The sequence below is a fragment of the Lepisma saccharinum genome, chromosome 2 (assembly GCF_977018435.1).
Source record: "Lepisma saccharinum chromosome 2, izLepSacc3.1, whole genome shotgun sequence".
NCBI classification, from domain to species: domain Eukaryota; kingdom Metazoa; phylum Arthropoda; class Insecta; order Zygentoma; family Lepismatidae; genus Lepisma; species Lepisma saccharinum.
The window spans coordinates 9898878-9921752 of NC_139230.1; positions in this window are offsets into that span (position 1 = coordinate 9898878).

Below are 22875 nucleotides of genomic sequence, written 5' to 3' on the forward strand. Positions count from 1 at the left end.
ACGAATCAGCCACTTGCAACTCGAGACGAGAACGACACAGACTTCCTCATTTACGAGACGAGACTGTGGCAAGTATTCTCGCCTCGGTAGGTTCCAACCCCTAAAATATAAATGCACACTTTGTAATCTCGCTTCCAGCCCAGCCACCGCTGGAAGCCAGTCCTGGTGTGGATTGATGAAAACCCGATGTATGAGACGAACGTGGGTTGGGAGAGGAGGGGGAAGGAGTTGGTGTTAGCCTTCACAATTTTCCTTCTTCTCCTTCTTTAGCAACTGTCCAATAGAAGAACTTGACGGACAAGGAGAGTGCTAAAGGTGGAGGTAAAGATGAGGGGGAAAGGTGATCTTCGGGTGAAGTTTCCTTCAATTAAAAAGAATAGCTAGCTCTACAAAGAAGGCCACGACGGTTGGGTCTAAGAGTGTAAGGTACGAGTTCACTTTATATACCCTCCGGGTTTCTTTCCGTCATCAGATACAGCTGAAAGAAGGAAGGAGATAACAGCAAATATTTACATTTACATATAGATTAGGAATAATAACACATACAGAACGGGAGAACCGGCCACCCGTGCCCACTGGCACTAACCAACCACATAATTTGGGGTGGGTCCTCACCATTTGGTCCATCTTGAGAAATGTCGGTGTATTCTTTTACAAATCGTTGTCCACAAAACCACCTCCTTCCACAGCCAGCCCGGTTTCGTATTTGTCCTAATAGCTACTGCTAATTTTGTATTAAGCAGCCTATTTAATCATGGTAGTTTTTTCCAGGTAAACCTATAGGTGTAGCTTTACCTTCGAGGCAGATCCTAAATCATGCTTTAACCCTCCTCCGTCTTTAATTTGGCGATAATAAATTATATGCATCATGGGTACCCTTTTTCTTCTTGATTGATATTTGATCTATTCCTGGCATATACGGAGATGCTAAGGAAGTAACTCCTGATTTCCAATCTTGTGGCCCTCGGCTATGAAGAAACTGAATGTGAAGCAACTTCTTCGCCGGCGAACAAGAGAACCAGGTAGGCTTGCCACAGGTAAAATACATCACACACAGATAAGAACGTGTAGGAAATATTTCAACAATTCTTTACCAAGACTAAACCACTTACCGAAGCATGTTAAGAGTGGCGCTACTGTTGAGGTTGGACATATTTGTGCTGAAAGCAGTAGAATGTAATTCGTCAATGTAAGATCGCCGAGAAAAAGAGGGATGTGTCTGGTCCTTGTGTTTGGAAGGTGTTATAAAGACAGGGCACTCTCGGCAGCCGTTTAATGCGTACATCTTGTTACAAAAATAGCGGCCTATCTTTTATACGACTGGTTTTCAGCATTCAGAAACGAAAAGTAATTTTTCTCCACGACGTGAGGGGAATGACAAACGTTTAGCTTTTGTGGTAAAAACCTGAACTTGTAGAATTTCAATCTGTTTACCAAATATCGCGACAATTGTCCACAAATGAAGAAAAACATGGAACGAGACCACCAGCGCGCAACTACAATTTAACATTAATGAAAAAAGAAATGCCACTGTGATTAATAAACTTGTAAGTGGTTCAGACACTTACTTCCAAATGTTAGATCTAGCTTACTCATGTGCGATTACTGTAATTTCTATACATCCTGCTTCATATTTATCCTCACTGATATTTCGCCTCGTGTGGTCACCTCAACAAGTAACGTGAATTATTAGTAACACATGCTAGTTGCCATTTGGTCATTAATCATTTCCTCCTACTTCATGGTAAATTTCACAATATTGTCGATTCAGAAATTTATCGAAAATCGGCCTAGAGATGTGACATGGTCATTGATACAGCTTTAAATAACTTCGAATTTCATATATTAAGTCCTTCGTACGCTTCACCGTTTTAAAAAATCGTTATTTTGGTGGGGGCAAATGTATACTTTGTTAGTTTACGTCGGTTTTCCAACACTTTTGGCTAATCGCAACGAGGAGGATGAGAAATGAGTAAATGAAAGTCATGAAGGGACACTCACAGAGAACACTCATGCCAACTGAGATCGGAAGTCGGCTACTTTACACGCTTAACTACCCCGTCGGCGTTTTGGGAAATAAATTATACTCTTCTTAACATCATACGTAAAATGTGTTTTATGTTAAACCACCCTAAATTCCTTCCAAGATCCGGTGTATTTGGGACGTCGCAGGTTCAATACAGAACCGGTAATTTTGAATTAGGTTCATCTGTCGTTTTACTCATGGAATGTTGGCTAGGATGGTACCTTTTTTGAAGACAACAAACATTCCATTCACCTACTTGTTCCCATCACCTTTTCAACAAAAATGCGATAACAATTTGGGAAGAAACGATAATTAAGGACAGTAAATAATGGAATAATAGGTTTCGGTAAATATTTTTCTTGTTTATTTTAAAGTTTTCCTTTAGTTATTGTTATTGTTATTATTATTATTATTATTAATAATAATAATAATATTGCTGCTGACGATAACAGTAATTGCTGTGTTCTACATTTAGCACTCCCCTTCCTTCAAATGAAAATCTTTATTTGAACACTGGTTACAACAACGATATCCTGAAGACATATGTTAGGAAGCGACGATCCTGAAGTGACTTAATATTAAAGATATTGCCTCTGACTCGAGCGGTTTCAGTTCAATGCTGTAGGAACAAAAATAAATTGGCGAGTAATTATCGTGAAAACGATTGGAAACCATTCAATAGTATGTAGTGACTGACATACCCACTACTGTTATATTTAATGTTGTTAGGTTCGTGTTAGGAAGGTCACACACTTGCCAAGTGCTTCCTGGAAAAGCTACGCTACTTCAGTGTGAAACCTCGCATTCCATAGTTAATTTCGCATGTGCTTTGTTAACCAAAAGTGAGTAAACAGTAGTAGGTAGAATCTAATCTTTTCCAGTACAGTTTCAGAAATCGCATCCCAAGCTCTTTATTTGAGCTTGAAAATACTTCGTTCAAGAGATTGATGAAAGCATAGCAGAGTACCCAACCAAAATGAGGCACGAAATATGTGCCCCTTGTATAATTCTAAAGCTATCGTAGAAATGAGTTGAAAATATCCGTAGTCGTAGTTCCCACTTTGGCAATGTTTTGCCATTCTTCTCGTTAAATACATCACAATTATCTACTTCTCCTAGTTGGCATAGATAGAAATGTACATGTCAACGAGGATTCCGCAAATCTCAGTTCCGATCATTACAGTTCCCGGTTTTGCTCTTATTTTCGCATAGTTTCTGATCTGATCCTCCCTTAAGGATGCTGTCCATGCGTGTAGCACGGATATCATCTCCTTGTTGCTGGTTTGTAGCTAATTGGATGAAGTATCTCAATTATATATAAGCTGACTGATCTTCAGGGATTTCGAGCTAGCGAGAGATCTCCCAATAGAGCGAGCCAGTTCGGATAAGATCGCTCACATCACTAAGCAGCCTCCGCAGTGAGCTAATCAGCATTTTGGGCACTTTTTATTCCGGCTGTGTCCCATTCGAGTGTTTTTTTCTTTTGACGGAAGAAAGCGGCGGTGGAGACTTCCATTAAAATCATCGCTGGCAAAGTACCGAAAACGACCATATCAGTTTCCCATGTCTATGGTAATGCGTGTACTTCGATCCACTATCTACTTAGATATACAATCGGTGACGGTTTCTTGTAAGTCGGAAAACAGAAGCTCGAGTTCCTGTGACAGGACCAATAAAATTCGGAAGGGGGAAAAAGAAGCTAAGTAAATAAATTTTAAATAGGGAACCGAATCGACCACTGAAATGTATTCAACTCGACTGTTACTGATGCAAATGCAGTCTGGAGTACATGGAGGTTGAATATCCTTGATTGTGCTACTCCGATACTTGTATTAACCGGAATGCAAATTGGGTCTTTCTGTCTTTTCGTTTTCCGACAATGCTTTCTGTTCTGATGTTCAATTTATTGACAGGGCGACCACCTGCCTGGAAATATTTTATTCTGACGAATTGTTTATCACGTGAAGTTATACAATATACTGCAGCGAAGTAGTTAATGTTCGTATTTGAATAACATATTACGTGTGCCAAGAAACCTTACTTCTATCAACATTGTATAACAAAAATTATCTAATATTCTCCAAAAAGAAAGTTTTGTTAATGATTTTAACGGTGAATCTGAAAACTGATTTCCTTCGTTTCTTCCGTCGCTTTTCTACCACTTAGGTTAATCACGATGATGAGGATGAATAATGATCTGGTGAAATAAATTATGGAAGAAACACAATGAACCATACTTTACCAAAGGTTCGAACCTGGGTGCTCTGACTTCCTAGGGCTATGCGTTGACCGCTCCGCTACCGAGACCAACTCAATGCCGATTTAAATATGAATCGCACTACATATCGTTTCCAAGAAGTTATTCAAACAATACAAATGAGTTGTGCTAATCAGGTAGTGATTCGGTTCTACAGATATAGGGATTCATGATTAAAATCGAAAGGATTAAAATAATTTATTATTGCTTGTTTGCAATTAATGGCGGAGTTAACGAAAAAATATGCATGTGAATTTGAAAGGCGAATTCGCAACATATTGGTCTATTAAAAACAAACAAAAAAAATAGAATCTCAAGAATTCAATTTTAATGTACAAACACGTTGATTAAAACTTCATTCGTTGGAAAAACACCCACCAAGGTTACTGAGTAACTAGAACAAATACTTTTTCTGACATCCTTGACAGCAATAGATTAATTTGACTTTCTGCAAATTTTAATACAATATTTTTACACAGAATATGTAAGAAATGATCTCTAAAATCAATAATTTACACGGCTTGTTTGAAATATAGTTTTGAAGAAGACTATACAAATGGATGTTCGTGTTTCAGATTTTAATCGCATTTTAAGACCACATTCGTTGTTTTCAGTTCGAATCTAAGGTATAAAATGAACATATTTTAATTGTCTTCGTACTCGTCTTCGTTTACATGATTCATCCCAATTCTTGCGTTTAATTTTAAAAATTCATGTTTTTACCAATTGGTACAAAAAACGTTATCAATGGGTAAAATGTAGTGGATTTAGAAAAAAGAGTTTCCGGTCATCGACATACAAGACAGCCTCTTGTAGAACAAAGATTCCTCAATGACTGTGGTATGAAACCAACAGTTTGAGGGCCCCATTCAACTCGGAAAGCCCTGCCAGCACCACAGTGTCTTCCTTGTCCTTATCGCCACCACTGTGTGTGTGTCTGTGTGTGTGCGTTTCATCTGCGTTTCATCAAGCTGAATATTACGATGGTAACACCTGCCAAAAGTAACATATGGAACCAGCAAGGGATAGAAAAGCACACTTGAACGTCACACAAGTGCACAAGGATCTATTTTCTTGCAGCATGGTACGTTAGGCGCTTTCAATATTCTCATACCAAAATTCCGTATATGTTTAAATGATACAATGTAAGCTCATCTCTCTGTACACCAAAGATGAAACAGAATCCATCCATTTAGTACCGAGTACAAGGGGGTATCACAGATATGGTACAGCTAGGGTTTCGCCGAATTCCATTCATTCACACTTGGTAGTTTCTGTCAGTGAAAAATTAACCATTGAGTAACACTGAAGTCGAAGCCTTTGTATTCTGTTCGAGAACTCTTCTTTCTGCATTGTATCTCAAACACCTCCCGAATCAATCACCGACCTCCTCCATCAACTCAATTCATCTCCTCCATTTTCAATCGGCTGAGTTACATGAGAAAGAAAATGCCGCGAAAGAAGAGTAAAGAGGAGAAAAAAGTTCTACCTGATTCTTTTCTCGGATCGAACAAAGTAAAAACCGCAGAGCGAGACTTGGGGAAACCACAAGGAGAAATCATTTAGCATAAGAATGAACCTAGGATCTCCCCTTCCCCCTGCTTCGGCGTTCATGAGACTGGTTGGGTGGCATTGTAGCTGTTTCCACTCATGACTCTGAAATATGAGGCTCTGTTAAGCAGCCAGACTTCGCACAAGGCAGGAGGTTTCAATGATAAATTAAAGACAGACATAATCTTTTTTCCACTCGTTCCGAAGAATCTCGCTCGCAACGAAAAACTCACATCTCTACACATTATGTGGTGTGTGTGTGTGTGTGTATATATATATATATATATAATTGTGTGTGTATATACGATTACCCTTTAATAAGTCCATTTACTTGGTGATAAAGATTAGTTTGATGCAAAGAGCTACTGAAAAAAATAAGCTATGGCCTACAATACACACATGATCGCACATAACCGTGGCGGAGTTGTTATAGTTATCACATCGCGCTATGACGCCAGGGATCCCGGGATCGAATCCCGGCCTGGGCATGGATGTTTGTGAGTGTCCATTCATCAATTTCATCATATCATCACTCATCCCCATCTTCGCAAATTAGCCAAAAGTGGTGAAAAAGCGAAGTAAAATAAAGCAAATCAATCAATCAATTAATCGCAAATTTATATTTATATATACTTATTTTTCTTTCACACAAACGATCATAACGATACATCTCTGAATCCAAGAAGTCAAACAAGCAATTTATTACTTTTTATATATTCTTCTACCTTACATTTTCCAACTGATATGACAAAACAATGGTTCCATTATTTTACCTAAGGGGCTTCTAATAATGCATGGTGTAAGTCGTGTTTCAGAATTTCAATATTTCACATAGAAATATGATATTTCAAATCTGATTTCAAATTCGAACTCAGGAAGTCCATACCTATAAGAAACAACTTCTTAAGCGCAGAAAACATTAAAAGATTTGAATTTTGTTGCAGAATGCTGTTATATTACTATAATTTTGTAATTAATGGGACCCTAATATTGTTCACGTCGGGAATATACATTGATATGTCGATTATCTTTTCTGCATAAGCTGGTGTTCAATAAAATTTATCAATATTTTCCTGTAATCTAAAGTACAATTACATCATTTGAGCACTTTTAGTTAGAGATCATTATACATTCAAAGTTTTAATCTACAAGTTCTTCATTGCTTAGTAGATGTGAATAATATTGTTTACATTTAATATTATGGATGGGACTTAAACAACCACTATCTTCTAGTATATCCTATGGTTCGTCACGTAACCCGTACCCCCTCTCTTAAATTCCTATGAAATGATCTCTTGATTAATGGATTAAAATTTTGAAGTTTAGAATTTAATGATCCACCTGATTTTGCTCAGGCAATAAGATAACATATGTCTTTCATGTTGTTATACCGTGCTGGGATGTGTTAAAAAATTCATAGAAGGACCTTTGCCTCTGGGTAGCAATTCATCTAATTAGTCATCCAAAGTGGTGATTTGATACGTCAGATCATCGCTGCTTTCAAAATTCCCCCTTTAGTGATCATTCAACTGCTTTTCTATTGACTGACGGACAGATTTTAAGCCCCTAATCACTGTAATTTGAAATAATTATTTGCAGGCAATGATTAGCTGGTACTACCCGTATTTACTTTGCTTGTCTTCCATGGATAATTATGGTTCATCAATTAAGTAGAAGCTGTAGACCTCACGAGTAGTATGGTAACTTTTAGAAACAATTAGCATCTTGTATATTGAAACTTAATTTGATTGTTATAATTTTTAAGCCTAGAGAACAAAAGGTTAGATGTTAATGCAAAGGATGCTGGTAATTGAATTTCACGGCGCCTAACTACCTGTTTCTTTTCCTTTTTTCCACCTTGTTTCAACAATAATTTATTGTCGAGTGCAACATTTAAAAGTGTAATAGTGAAATAATTATACTGGTACTGATAACTGCAGTTAGTGTTTGTACTCCCGAATTCCATTCAAGGATTAATTCGAAGCCTATCAATCAACTAAAGTGCAACCAAAGAAGCATATTTGGTTTAAGACCCACCCAGCATCCAAGAATGCCAAGATAGGTATTGGCTTTACCTTTACAGTTTTCCAGGCGCTCATGGTGCAAGTTTAAACCGCTCTTTTCCCCATAAGCTTCAATACAGAAGAAAACACTTGAATATCACGTTATTTAACAACATACTGTAACTCTCTCTATTCTTCTCCTGCCAGTAGAAATAGATAGAGTTTTGCTATAGATACTCTTATTACTCTAAAAGAGATCGTCGGCCACGCTCGGAAAAATATTTCACTAGCTCACTTTTAATGTACCAGTAGGCAGTAAAAAACTATGAACAAACAAGAAATATATAATACCTGATATTGGAAAATGTTATGAACTTCGAAACAAGAATTAGTGCATTAAAGAAAGGAAGTATATAAAAAGTATTTTATTCACGTTGTAGTACACATTAATACATACAACAATACCATTTATTATTTATTGTCTTCCTTCATTCCTGATTGAAATCTTCTATTACATTGATGTACAAGATAAAGCGTCAAATGAGACTAGGAAATTCTGTATTATTTTCTTACATATGTGTATATTCTTAATAGTTAAGTGTTAATAAATAAATATATGAGACGTTTTGAATGTTTAATTGTCCCGGAGAGTGGCTTGTTGATGTAGTGCACAACAACGTCTGTAATCATCTTGCAATATTTTCAAAAAAAAAATCAAAATGGATAAATGGGAAAAGTAGCAGGTACGTTCGAAAGGATTTACAAGATTTTTCTAAGTGAACCACAGATTGAAGATGGATCAATATTATAACAATTTACTTATGTTATACTTGAACTTAAGAACTCATTGCTCTGCGATGGGGTTATTCGTGTTGGATTGAGGCAGAGAATTAGCGAGCCACTTGACGTGATCTCTGTAATCAAGAGACCCACAAGAGGAAAATAAAACTTTAAAAGGAGATGGAGCGCGATACAAACCACACCATGTTCATCAACGTCCGTATGTGACAAACTGGATATTACCACCCCTCCTGGCCATCTTGATGGCACAGCGTTTATCAAGGAAGACTGGTTTACTTATTGACCGTCCGTTTCGGTAAAGTAAAATTAATTTTCGTTCTAGGCATTCATGAAATACCGAAACGCAACATCCCAACGCGTGATGCAGCGGATAAAGGGATTTCGGCCAAAGCAAATGGAGGGTAAATGAATCTTGCAACATCACGACGTAAGTACATCGCTACTGAGATTCGATTCCTCGACCTCTCCTTCCAAAAGGTCAGCCGTTACCGCCCGTAGAGGCATACCAGTTGCGAAGAGCTGGGCATCTTCGTTATTTGATTCATGGATATCTCCTCGCGAGAGGCCGGAATCTGATTGAAGACGCTGATAATGCAAGGGAAACCAAACACTGTTGTTAACGAATATGGAGCCAGCCTGTCAACTCGTCGTTTGGTGCCACAACGTTGTAGACCTTTGCAGTAATCCTCCTCCCGAGCCTTTGGCCTCCCACAGATGGTAGCCCCCGAAAAATTGATGAGGATATTGTAACGGGAGTAGCTAGGAGCGGTTTAATCTTTCCCTTTCCGTTAAATCTGATAAATAATCGACCTCATCCGACGATTGTCTGCGCTTTGCTGAGTTAAGGAAAAAAAAAGATCAAGATTTTAATCATGACAAGTCAAAATCCTTGCGATTCTGTGCATCAGGCTTTCTACTCCTTTTCTCTACAAAGAAAGACAAAAGTAAAAAAAAAAAAGTAAAGTATTCCCCTGTGCATAGCACCACGCCATGAAGGCGTATAGGGGGTGTGGGGGTAACGCCACAAAGAAAGACAATGAGACATAATTAACACAGTCGTAGGGGCTTTGTTTATCATCTTTCACCTTTGCAATATGATTCGTTAGAAGGAAATTTTGACACTAAACCACTAGTGCTAGTCACCATTCATCATTGTATAGGATTGAAATGTTATAGTTGGGTCTGAAGTTTGGACATTTGCAGTCATACGAGCAACTGCTAAAATATAATATTTCCAATGAATTTTTTTGTGTGTGTTTTAATTCGGTTTTAAGTTATGGAAAAAGCGCGAGCTCTATGAATTTAGTGTCCACAATTTTTGTATTGAAACCGTATATAACCTTTCTGTTTCTTTTAACGATCTATGCCTAATTGACTCGAATATTTCCTCAAAAACGCAAGTGATATGGAAGCAAAATGTAATAACGTTTCCCCTTGTCATACACCGTATGGCGTAGTGATAACGTCGCCGCCTCGTAATCAAGGGGTCCCGGGTTCGATACACGGTGGACGCACATAGTGGTCGGATCCTATTTTAAAATGTAGACCAAGTCTCGATTAGCCTATCTGTGCATAAAGTGGATTTAAAACAACAAACTCAACGTAGAAGATGTGTGCTACACACACGTTTGAGCTTGGCCTCAGGCAGAATGAAGCTTATGTAATCGGTTCCTTTACCCTGCCACTGTCGTCAAAGGTTTTTCAGTGACAATGACAAAAATTACTTATCAACCAACTCGGGAATCGAACTGGAATCTCTCGCAAAGGACACTCGTCCAATTGGACTACTACGATTCCGATAAGTGATGAAATTCTTCTAACAATCAATGAAAGAAATCCCGCAAGAAAACCACTGACTCCAATTTCCTGCAAAGAGAATAAGACTTGAACCATGCGAATACTAAATCTCTTCGTGTCCGAACAAGCGATTCCTCCTGCACCCTACAATGGATTTCCCACCATACTTAAGCACAAGGTTACATTCTACACGTAGAATGCACGAGATAATGGCTATGAGGAAGCACAATGTTTTACATTCACGTCCTTATAGAAGGACCTAATTTATTTGACGTCTTCAGGCATTGAGAATACTTGGTTTTCGCTGTCGACAACGATCTCGCTAGCGATAATGCCCCATACAGAGTGCGACATGCCCGTCACGTTTACAAGCCTGTCCGCAAGGTGTCCGATTTTGTATTACTTATGGTTCGTACTTGGGGCCTTTCGTCAAACTAATAATTGGCTACGAGAGAGGAGTGGTTTCCTGACCATGGCGCATTTATAATCTGAAGACCAACTCTTTACCGGAGGAAAGTAATCCTCTCCTGCATCTTCAAATCTCTTGAGAATTACACCGTGATATGTTTGTAACTGGTGACAAAGACGTATAGCTGTTTATGCAACAGTTGCAGACAGAAAAAAAATCCTTCAGTTTGTTTTGAACATCCCCCGTGGATTTACATATAATTTAAGACACATTCAGAGACTTTAAATTATTATGATTTGATGTAAGTGGTGGTTCTCATTTCTCCAACACGTTAATCTGCGCAAAGTTTGGAGTGCTCATCATTCTTCCTCTCATCGATAGTATCAGAAACTAAAGTTAGAAGAACTAAATTGATAAACAACTGGCCATTATCTGGTTTAAAAGAAACCAGATATTAGATGCAAATTACCGTGATAGTGAACTGAAAAAATATCTTCAGAACTTACTTCTGTTCTCTTGAAAATATCGGCCGGCTAGGTGGCCTGTCGACCTCCGTGGCGGAGTGGTTAGCACCGCGCGCTACAAGGCCAGGGGTCCCGTTTAAGACGTGGATGTTTATGGTTGTCCTAAATGAAAAAAATGAGAATTGAGACATGTGAAAACAGAGAAAGAGAACCGCTTAAGGGTTTCCCTTTCATTATTATTTTCTTTTAAAGCGCGTTTTAGATCTCGCTACTGAAGTTCCCGGGTTCGAGTCCCGGCCTACGAATGAGTGTTCTTTGCGAGTTTTCTTTCATCAATTTCATCCAATCGTCACTCATCTTCATCATCGTGATTTGCCAAAAAGTGACAGAAAAAAGACGTAAAATATCAAAAATACAAGATGCAAATCATCAAAATATCTTACACTATTTACAGGATATTGTAACCTGCTACACTTGGTTCGGTTACCGGATAAGGCGTGGATTTTACTTGGATCTATGGTGATAAGATGAAATAGACAAAGGAACAATCAACAACACACGGGCCTCTCCGATGGCGTTGTGGTAACGTCGTTGCCTTGTAATCAAGTGGTCCCGGGTTCAATTCCTGGTGGAGGCACATTGCACAGTGGTTCGGATTCCACTTTAAATTGTAGGCCCAGTCCCGATTAGCCTATCTGTGCATAAAGTGGATTTAAAACATCAATCCAAACTTAATGAACGACACACACTGGCTATGATTCCAGGCCAGATTGTAATGCAAAGAAAGGTTTAAAATGTTCAAGAGTTTGAATGAAAATTAATTATGGACAGTAAACTAGAAAAAACACCATCCAGGGGTCATTTAAGTGCTCCCCTGTGCTTTGCACCACGCCAAGAAGTCGTATAGGGGGCGTGGAGTTAGGGTTCCACACTTTTTTGATCTCGGCCGAAGCTGGGGGTGATGTGATCAGCACCAGGCCTCTGGCCGCTCTTACCCTCCAGAGTCTCCTCCAGGTACCCAGGCCTGTGGGCGCCGGAGGAGTTAATAAAAGATGGATCCATTGTTTAACATTGAATCTTAACGTTTGAAATATCGCCTCTAAATCTCGTCCGAAGGTAATTGCTTCGAATCGCTTCATCAATGTCATCTAATGAGCATTCATTCTCGTCGTCGCTATAAGGCTAATGAGGGACAAAAGCAAAGTGCAAATAAGAAAAGTACATGAATAAGAACTACTTCCGGAAATCAAACCAGTGAACCTCTGCGAGGTAGATAAACAACACCTTCAGAACGAATAATAGAACGTAATGTTTTTTAAGAAAGTTATGCAATTGACTTATTATATAAGATGATGGTAACTTTGTAGTCACTCCAAGTGGAGTAGTATTATGCACCACCTAATTAGTGCGTGAATGACCTCTAAACTAATCCGTTTGCTGCCCCACCAATTAGCAGAATATTAGTCTTTGCCCTTACGCCACTCTCCTTTTAGAGTTCATGTATATTAATTCAAAACAGTATTCGTGGAAACTAAAATACGTATAGAATATGAATATTCCCGAGTACAGAATCCATGAACAAGTTGCAATATCATTATCCAAATTATAATAGTACTATAGTTTCAAAAAACTGTCTCATATTGCAAAAACTTGTAATATTCGTTAAAGGTGCGAGCGTAATTCGATTTCCTTCAACAAATCTGTTTGCAGCGACATGCACTATTCATCTTTCTAACTTCCTAACGAAGTACTCTCAAGATCATGTACTGGTTCGTTTTAAAAATTATGCAATGGCATTGATAGAGATAAATGGTAATAAGGCAAGCTTAAGAAATGTTTCTACCATCTTAGAGGCTTAATCGGACCTTGAACGCGCAATTAGCATGGCGAGCTTTTAGCTGGAATGCTACCACAACGGCAACTCCACGACGACCACTTTGCACAACATATATACAGACGTCAGCCACGCTTGATAAGCCATAAATTCTGGCACATCGCTTAGGAAATATGATTCACCGAAGAATTACATCTAGAAGGCCTCTAGTGATGAATTTCACAGATGAAATAGCGCGATCCCCTACTGTAGAACGTTTGCCGTAAGTGCTCAAGGGAGGGGCCGGTGAATAATTGTTGACATGAGGTTTCGCCCATTTATGTATGTCATATTGGAAACGCAACTCTTCCACAGTGATTGGAGCTGCGGCCCTGAAGAGGGGTTCAATTGCAGGTAGCTGTACAACTTCTAGACAGTGTTATTTAAAATAGTCTTCCATGTGTGCCCCGGAGCTTCTCGAGACATGATCAAGGTACAAAAGCAAGATGAAGAAGAGGAGAAGAAGAGAAAGATGAAGGAGCAAAAGCATCTTGGTGACTGGCCTTCAACATCCTGACACTGAGCTCGTGGGCTGCGATATTCGTACAAGGTACCCTTTGAGATTCACGTGTCAATTAGACAAACGTGCGATTCATATGTATAAGTCAAGACTGAGTGAATGGATTGCGCAAGTTGTCAGATCTTCATGGAAGCAGAGGCAGAAGAAAAAAAGAAGAAACGAAAGAATACAGAGTCGCCTGTAATTAATGTTATACTTTCTACGTGGGAGAGAAATTCAGATTAACATATGGAGTGCCACACATACAGTAGATCCACAGGTGCTTTTCTCCTCACTTCCTCTATTATGTTGTAATAATATCCGTTGAACAGAAGCACGGGTTTCTTTCTTGTCCTCAAGCGCTCTCCATGCTGCTGCTAAGACACCGGGTCTTGCATTACATGACGATGAGAAGTGTAAGAAACGGAGATGCTGAAGATCTCAGCTTATGAATTTTATGTCGCACACATTGCACGGTATGAATTATATCCTCGGGCGTTCTATGTTAAAAGTCCATGTGTTAGGCTGCAAACTAGTACTTAGGAGTGGCTTGAAGAACACCCATGCAGATCTCGGATTTAATTTCTAACTAGCAATTCTCTCCTTACGTTCAATCATAATTTCACCTTGAAATCTTTTGTTATTCCATTCTCTCCCTCCCGCAAGCACATACACAGCCGTCATGTAAAGATATCAAGATAAGATTTTGGTAATTTTGTACCGATTTTTACTGACATTTAGAATGTCACGTTTTCAGTACGTTCATTTCTGTCGAAGAAATATTTTAAGAACTCACGAGAATCCTAAAATAACCTGAGAACAATAAAAAATTGTTTCTAACGCAACCATGAGAAGTTACAACAGATGTTGAAATAATTTTATTTTAATATGTGTGTTACATTTAGTGTGTTTGAAAATAATGTATTCGTTTTATAATCATTATTATAAAACCTTAACAAATTTTAAATTTAGGGCCGAGCCCATACAACTTTGAACTGATACCGACACTCTCACCGATTCCCATCTACTCCAATACCGATGCTTGAAAATAGTAATAATTGAAGATTCAAAATATTGATTAATATTCGTGTGTAAGTATTCCAATGTAATTACGAGTACGTGCCTCAATTTACCAAGATTTTTGCTTTATAATATTCAAGTATTATATACAAGTATTAAATTATAGGTTATGTTATCACAAAATTCAGTTTGTTTCACACAAAACTGGTGTAAAATAAACCTCGAATTTGTATAATTTCCAGAATAATTATTCTCCGCGAAAGTGTAGCGCGATATTTTTGCGGTCCTTGTGAAAGACTAAAATGTCGGCAAAGTATTGCCATGGCAATACTAAATACTGGTACATTGTTTTCTAATCCTAATTCCTCTGCAAAGTATATTACAATTTTAATATTTAAGTTGTAGGACACATGTTGTGTGTTACATAAGCAATTCCTTGAGTAATCTGATGATAGAAAGCTGTTCAGTTCTTCCTTTCATTAATTCATTTCGTAGACTTTGCCACCATAAACCACAAAAGCAGCCATTCTTGCTTCTCTGGTGTATGAGGAATTCAAAGCGTCACATGTTCCATCTCATGCCGGGTCCTCGTTGAATGCCTCTCCTACACACTGAAAATGCCTGATAAATGAGATAGATTTTTCTTCGTTTCAGTGGGATTAGAGCTTGTGAAAGCCAGCAAACAGTGGTGCAGCCATTTATAACATTAGTTCCTTTCTGAGCAATCCCGTCACATGATTGTTTCGTATGTGAGGTCCCCTATCTCCTCTTTGGTACACGGAGAACCGTCCCACAAAGAGGCGACGCAGTCCTACAGGTGTTTTCAGGTGGATGTGAGATGTGAGGACGGAGCCTTTGATCGCCCGCTGTGCCAGTCGGTTTATCCATGCCATAGTGCGCCGCGAGGTTCCACATGATGATGTTTCTTTGACGATTCGGTTGGCACCGAAACCCTGCATGGTCTACCGATTTCCTTGTTGTAAACTAGCTTGGAGACGTTCAAATTTTTCTTCCGTTTGAAGTTTTTTTTCGTTCGATATACCCTTCCATTCTTCTACCATATCCTTCTGAATACCAATGTATCTGTCAACTGGATAGATCAACGTTTGAGTAATGTACTTTCAAGGCCCATTGATAAGTATGGTGCGTTCTACAAAACATAGTTAACTTGCAAGTGTAAGAAAGTTCCGAAGTAAAGTTATATCTTTAAAGTAAGTGAGTTTTCGTTACAATTACTTAGTTGAAACGCAGTCACAGTTACTTTTGCTTACGTCGCAGGAGCTGCGTTAAAGTCTGTAGAGGATTAGATACATACTTTCATTAGGTGGAAGGGTCTCTATACACTCCTCACAAAAAGTTTGTAATATTGTTGATACGCACAACAAGTTTGGAATATTATAATATTAGGTAGTAGGTGATAGACACGGTGGCATATGCCGGCGAAAAGATGAGAACGTCCACCAGACAGATACCATGTGTTGTTGCATTCCAAGGCCGTGTCTATCAGCTATTGTATAATATAACAATTTTCCAAACTTTTTGTGAGGAGTGTATTATACAGGATCACAGAATACATAATCAATATATCACTGTAAAATACTTTTGTGAGAAGAAAAAAATACCTTCCAAGAGCCTGAAGAAATAAGAGGTGGGAAATCCACTTCCCCTACAGTTAAATTGGCTAATAAGTATGCCTTTCTAACAGAAACGGTCCACTGCTAGCTCATGCGAAACGCTACTAAAGTTAGTAAATCCACAACTATTCAGTAATAGATAATAGCAGTGAGAAAATTAGAATGTAATCAAAATAAATGTTATTGACACATGAAACTAACATTTAGTAAATGCGAAATATTGCAAATAATAGATCATTCTAAGGCTAATTGATTGAATAATTTAGTTTCATGACCTTTCATATTGATGTTACACAGGTAAAGGTAAAGGTAAAGTGCTCCCCTGTGCATAGCACCACGTCATGAAGGCGTATAGGGGGTGTGGGGGTAACGCAGTACCTAAGTATTCTAATAAAATACTAGTTGTCGTTACAAATAAATAGTGCGAGGAAAGCATCGATCTATTACTCTTCAGATGATGAAATATCAAGTTCTGATAGTCTTGATACGTTGGAACATGGACTTTGGATAAATCTTGTCGACATTGGAATTTTGATAATTGGGTATACTTTCAAGTAATACTGACAGTGTAATAATGAATTTTTCCTCTGAAAAATCTTCAGGAATTTAAACATTAAATTCCTTCTTTTATCACATTCCGATGATGACAATAGCCTACAATTCTGCTTTTGAAGCAAACATTATGCAGATTATATAAGATGGCTTCAGATGACCCAGGGTTTAGAATGGGCCACCATTAAACAAGAGTATTCGTTTCATTAAATAGTCTAACAGATGTTGTTAATGCTATGTAAAGGTTAGGAAAAAACATTCTAATTTGAATTATGTAAAATAAAATACACGCAATAAACACACTTGGTCTCTGAAGGAGTCTGTAGTCGGTCAAAATGAGACCCGGAAGCGGTTGCCTACTAGAACCTTTTGCATGCATGAAAAGAGTCTCGTGTAAATATTAGATATACTCCCACATTACCTCCGTAATTTCACACGCATAAAACCGTAGTTGAGTAAATGTGCCTGCGTGATAAACATTGGAGAAAATACACTATCGTACCTTATGAGGCTCTTCAAATTCGCTTCTCGTTATAACATCGTTAGGGCTTGTGGCTGGCTTTCGTCCCCTGATCATGTGAAGAAAGAAGGAAGCATTTATCACTAGAGTAATTTGCGTGATAAATCGCTGTGAAACTGAAGTATACCCTTACACCTCATACATCTCCAGGAAACAAGGTGCATATTCGAAGGCGTTGACATTAATAGAGAAGACCGATAATAAAAATGAGCCTTGTAAACGCGAACCTTTTTTCATATATAGGCATGATAACAGGAAACAGATGGAGCAAGATGGAGACTCAAAAGTACATCAAACTTTCACACAGTTCTGACGTTTAGAAATTTGAGCTCTGAGTTCTAGTTTAGTGGGATTCCAAACTGGGATCGCGTAATGAAAAGCCTTAGAAACGAATCGAAAAGTTACTTGTATAAATTTAGATTTGTCCACCGTAATTTGCTTTGACAGAGTGTGCTCCAAAGGCAGAGGTCCTACATTCCATTTTATCCTTAATTCTCATCGTCGCAATTAACATGGAGGGGTATATGCGTCGTAAAATAATGAAATGTTATCGGTTATTTATAATTCTCAATTGTATTTTTATTTAACGTCGCTATTCTACCTCTTGGTTTAAGCGTGAAGATAAAGATTATAAAACAGATGATGGGACAAACCCCACGTATTGCCCTGGGCTTGTAGTGCCTTGCACTAACCACTCCGCAACGGAGTTGTATATTTACAGGTGAATACACTATTCTACTTTGATTTGATATGAGTTCTGTAATTTAGCGTTCGCTTTCTGCCACTTTTAGATAAACGCGACGATGAGGCTGAGTGATGATGTGATTAAATTCATGAAGGGACACTCACAAAGAACACCGATGCACAGGCCGGGATTAGAACCCGGGGTCCCTGGCGTCATAGCGCGCTGTGCTAACCACTCCGTCACAGAGGTCGGAGATTCATCATTCTGAAATGTTGCTGAGGTTCGAACATCAACCAGTTGGCTTCTGAAGGACATTAGCTTACCTTTACGCAGTAACGACTGGTGGCTCTGAATTAAGTGAAGAGCTAGTAGGATAAACTGGGGTAATAGAGAAAATGATATCAATAGTTACACATACTTATTTTGAAAAAAAAAAATTGTAACAAGTATGTGTAACTATTGATCTACTCTATTATCCCATTTTTTCCTACTAGCTCTTCACCTAATTCAGAGCAACCAGCTACCTTTACAACGAACGCTCTATTAAAATATGTCAGAAGATATAATTTTATAAACCAGAACGTTGGTGAGGCATTTCTATAAAGCGAACATATGAGTTCCATTTATTGTTGAAGATGGCAACTGCCAAGCACATGTACAGTCTCCGGCAATACAAACGAGACACCTAGATCCTGAAATATTTGCTTCTCTGCAAGGCGTTATGCGTGTTGCCTAACTCTTCGGCGGTGGTAGAAGTTGCCATTGAAAAGTTGCTATTAGAATCCACTTATCGTCGTAGAGTTAGGCAACACGCATAACGCCTTACAGGGAAGCGAGTATTAAAGGATCTAGGTGTCCCAGTTTTATTGCCGGTGACTTTACAATGCGGTTATTCTGAACAAAAGCGTTCAGAATTTTCACTGTGATTTGTGTCTGTCTTGAAACAGCGATCTCCATGCCAGATAAAGTCGAGAAACTGTAATAAGCAAACTTCTGCTACGTGTTGTGTCAGCTCCACTATAATTATCACCGCCGCCAAACATGCCACAAACAACATATAAACATTCGGGATGTAATGCCTACACTTGTCCCTTCTTACTTGATATGCTCACATGCGTTTGTTACGGTCGAGGGCGCAAAATTGAGACCACCATAAGAAGCAGGCAGCGGTTGGGTGTTTGACAGGTGGTTCTTGCCGGTGCTGCAGGAGAAAAGCGTTCTTGGGAGAATGGGTAGCAACGGAACATCAACAACCGGCAACAATTTGGGTTTCAATTACTCAATATCATCCAATCGGAAAGCGCTAAACGTGGGTATAATGAAAGAGTTAGCAGGTCCGGACGCTTTTTTCCCCAATCTATCTGTCGTCATTTGTGAAGGAAAGCAATGAAACACTTTGGTTACGTTCCTCCAATGAAGAACGTGACGTTATAATTGAGCCATTAATGCACTTAATGGATCACGCCTTATATTTATTTCGTAAATCATTTCCTACTGCGGTGGCTCCTCCGCAAGACTTGTCATTTAATTCGAAAGGCGTGGAGCGGGATGTTATTTGGAATTAAAATGAAAGGCAACTGTATTAATAAATACCTGTTATTAATAACTGGCACTTCTGACTTAGGATTTAGTCACGGCGAGACTTCTGTTGCGAATGGGGAAGAGGATAGAAAGGCTGGAGGACTTTCAAATGGGCCACATTACCGGCCAACAAGGGTAAAAGAAACCTTGATTACCAGGTTGTCCTACTCTTATATCGTTGCTGCCTGCAGATAAACAAAGCAAAGAAACAGGCTTTTTTGTCGCCACGTAATGTTTAACAATTTGTACGTGAAATGATAAGGCATTTATCTTCATCATCATCTCCATTAATTCTTCTCTCAAGTGACACAGATCCCGAAGTGTAAGCACAAGTAGCATTTGCTTCGGTTACTTCCAGTTGTTTGTTTTAACACCATAAGGGCTAACCATGACAAAGACAAAACGTCAACCTTCTAGTTGTATACTTGCAGTACCTAGAGATACAAGAGCAAGTAATGAATTACTTATGCTTATAGTTGATAGCCAATTCTTTGTTAAATCTATTTTATCTGCCACAGAAAAATGAACAAATGAATTATTACGAAAAATCTGATGAATTTCACTTCTTGCTAAGGGATCTAATTTTGGATCCTTGGGAGAATTTTTAGACTACTGAAATAATCTCGAAGTGCCACTTGAATGCAAATTAATATCGTTGGAACTGTGACTGCGAAACAGAATTAGACTATGTCTGATGAACACTCAAAGTATTGCAATTTCAACATTTATTTCATAATTTCCGTTTTGGTTATCTTAGGTGCTTTTCAACCTCGTGGGTAAATCTCGACGATGAGGATGAATGGAACTGATGAACCAATGAAACGGATGAGGGTCTCCCCGATGGAGTAGTGAAAATGTCGTCGCCTTGTAATGAAGGGGCCCCGGATTCGATACTTGGTGGTAGCACACAGTGGTTTGAATACCACTTTGAACCGCAGGTCCAGTTCCGATTAGCCAATCTGTGCTTAAGTGGACATTAAACAATACTTCACTTCACTAATGAAACGAATGATGGGACAAACACAATTATATATCCTTGCCATATTGAGGGTTCGAATCTGGAACCTCTCATTTTTAGCGTATTACGCTCACCACTTCGCCGGTTGGTTCCAGCAATTTAACTTACTGTTAGACTGTTCCTCTGTAAAAATGTATAGCATTACATCAAGTGGGATGGGGAGGGTTGGCCTTGTGTGCATGTGTGAGTGTATGTTTTACAACATGAAATCGCTCCCAACTTTTTGATACATAAGAAATTCCACCTCAATGTTAGACTGCGGGTAAATGAATCTAATGAGCTTTTGATGACTGAGAGTTAGACAAATATGCTATGGGATTTCACTTAACGCCATTTTGTTCTTAGCTGTTCGATTAGTTTATTACGCTAACCAGTCTCTAATGAATTGTTTTATCCATTTCAGCATCGCCCATACCTTCAAAGCATTGCTGTCATATGTTTCGATGCAGATGAAAAATAAAACATTTACAAGTTGTTCTGTTAAAGAACGCATCCTATATACTGTGAAATGGGTAAAACTTTGGGTTTAGAATATTACTAATCCAATGGGATGTCATGATCTATCAGCGTCGCAAAATATTTTGCTCTCAAGCCTAGATTTTTTCTTGTATTATTGTATCTAACTTATATTTCAAATTCAAATTTTCTTTATTAAAGGGCGAGGTTCAGCCTGTGGCTGTTCTCCCACCTAACCCCGTTTGACATTTACCTGGTGTAAATAAACAAAATCATAAAAAAGAGAGAAGAAAATACAATAATAAAAGAAAAAAATGGTTACAAAGAAAAGAACAAAGACAAGATTTTAAAAAATCAAGACAACGCATACAAAAGAGAAAAAAACACATTCATGCACACATACGAAACATTTCTGAGCAGGACACTCACGCACGGATGTTGAGATTCATGTACATAATTATGCTAGTTTTGTGAGGTACGATAGAACAATGCATACGTAAATATTACAATATAGTTGAAGATTTGTCAAGGATTGGCGAGGCCCGTATGTAGTCTAAACTGTATTGTGTAGTGTTACTCGTGGGAGCCTGAACAGAGATATTGCTCATCTAACAGAAAATTCTTTAGTTTATTCTTAAATTTGTTAGGACTGGGGAGGGAGGGAATGGAGGGAGGGAGTTCATTCCATGTTTTTGCCTCTGAAAGTGGGTGGGTACCCAACTTAACAGTTTTGATCTAGAATCTGCAATCTAATTGAATTTTTACACAGTGCAAGCAAGCATCTTGTCAAGCCATGGCCTAAAGGGGTTGTCCCTCCATGTAAGATCAACCGAACCAAGAAACACAGAGTTTGACCAATATCCACAGAGGAAAGATTTCAGAGAAAAAGCAAAACTAGTCTCGCATAAAAACTCTAGCGAAATAAACACATGTAAATTAACTCGAATAAGATGGACCAATCAAGTCGAAGAAGAGAACTACTTACTTTTTCGTTTGGTAACGCATGCAGACTAAAGCACAACCAAGATATCCATCGAAGTCTTCCTTAGAATGTATTAGAAACACACACGAATGCGGTTCCTTTTCACCTTGTCAACATTGGCAATGAAAAATCGACCGATTCCGTGATAACTTTATTGCAAGAAAATACCAGAGCCAGCGATAAAGGTACGAGCAAGAAGATACCAAGGCAGTTGGAAAAAAGAATATAAAAACGAAGGCAGTGAAAAGAGGAAAAGAAGAAAATGTTTTTTTCAATATAAAGAATGGACACAGTCATTAATTATGGTTTATGGCATAGCGAAACGCACTGCTTCACAATAAATTACGGAAGACTTCGCCATGGTTCGACAGGAGTAGAGGATCAGAGTCACTCAATGGGTAAGTTTTACAATTCAATTTATCTTCTAACAGATCGACGATAAACGCTTGATTTAGGGTACATGTCAGCCAAGTGCTCTCAGCGTACACGACAGTTTGAGAGCCATCGGTAGATAGACTTGTGTAAGTATAACTACATACATTCGACACGCGATTTCTTCCCTTATCGATTTATAAAGAAAATCCATTCCTTTTCTTAAGTTTTTTGTTACTTGCTTCTATGGAAATCAGATGTAGGATTTGCTTTACTTAAAAAGCCGCGCCCGTGTGTTTACTAGATGTTAGGTACGTGAGAAACATTTTAAGGATGTCTCCAAGATTAGAAAGATCTTACAAAAGGATTATAGAA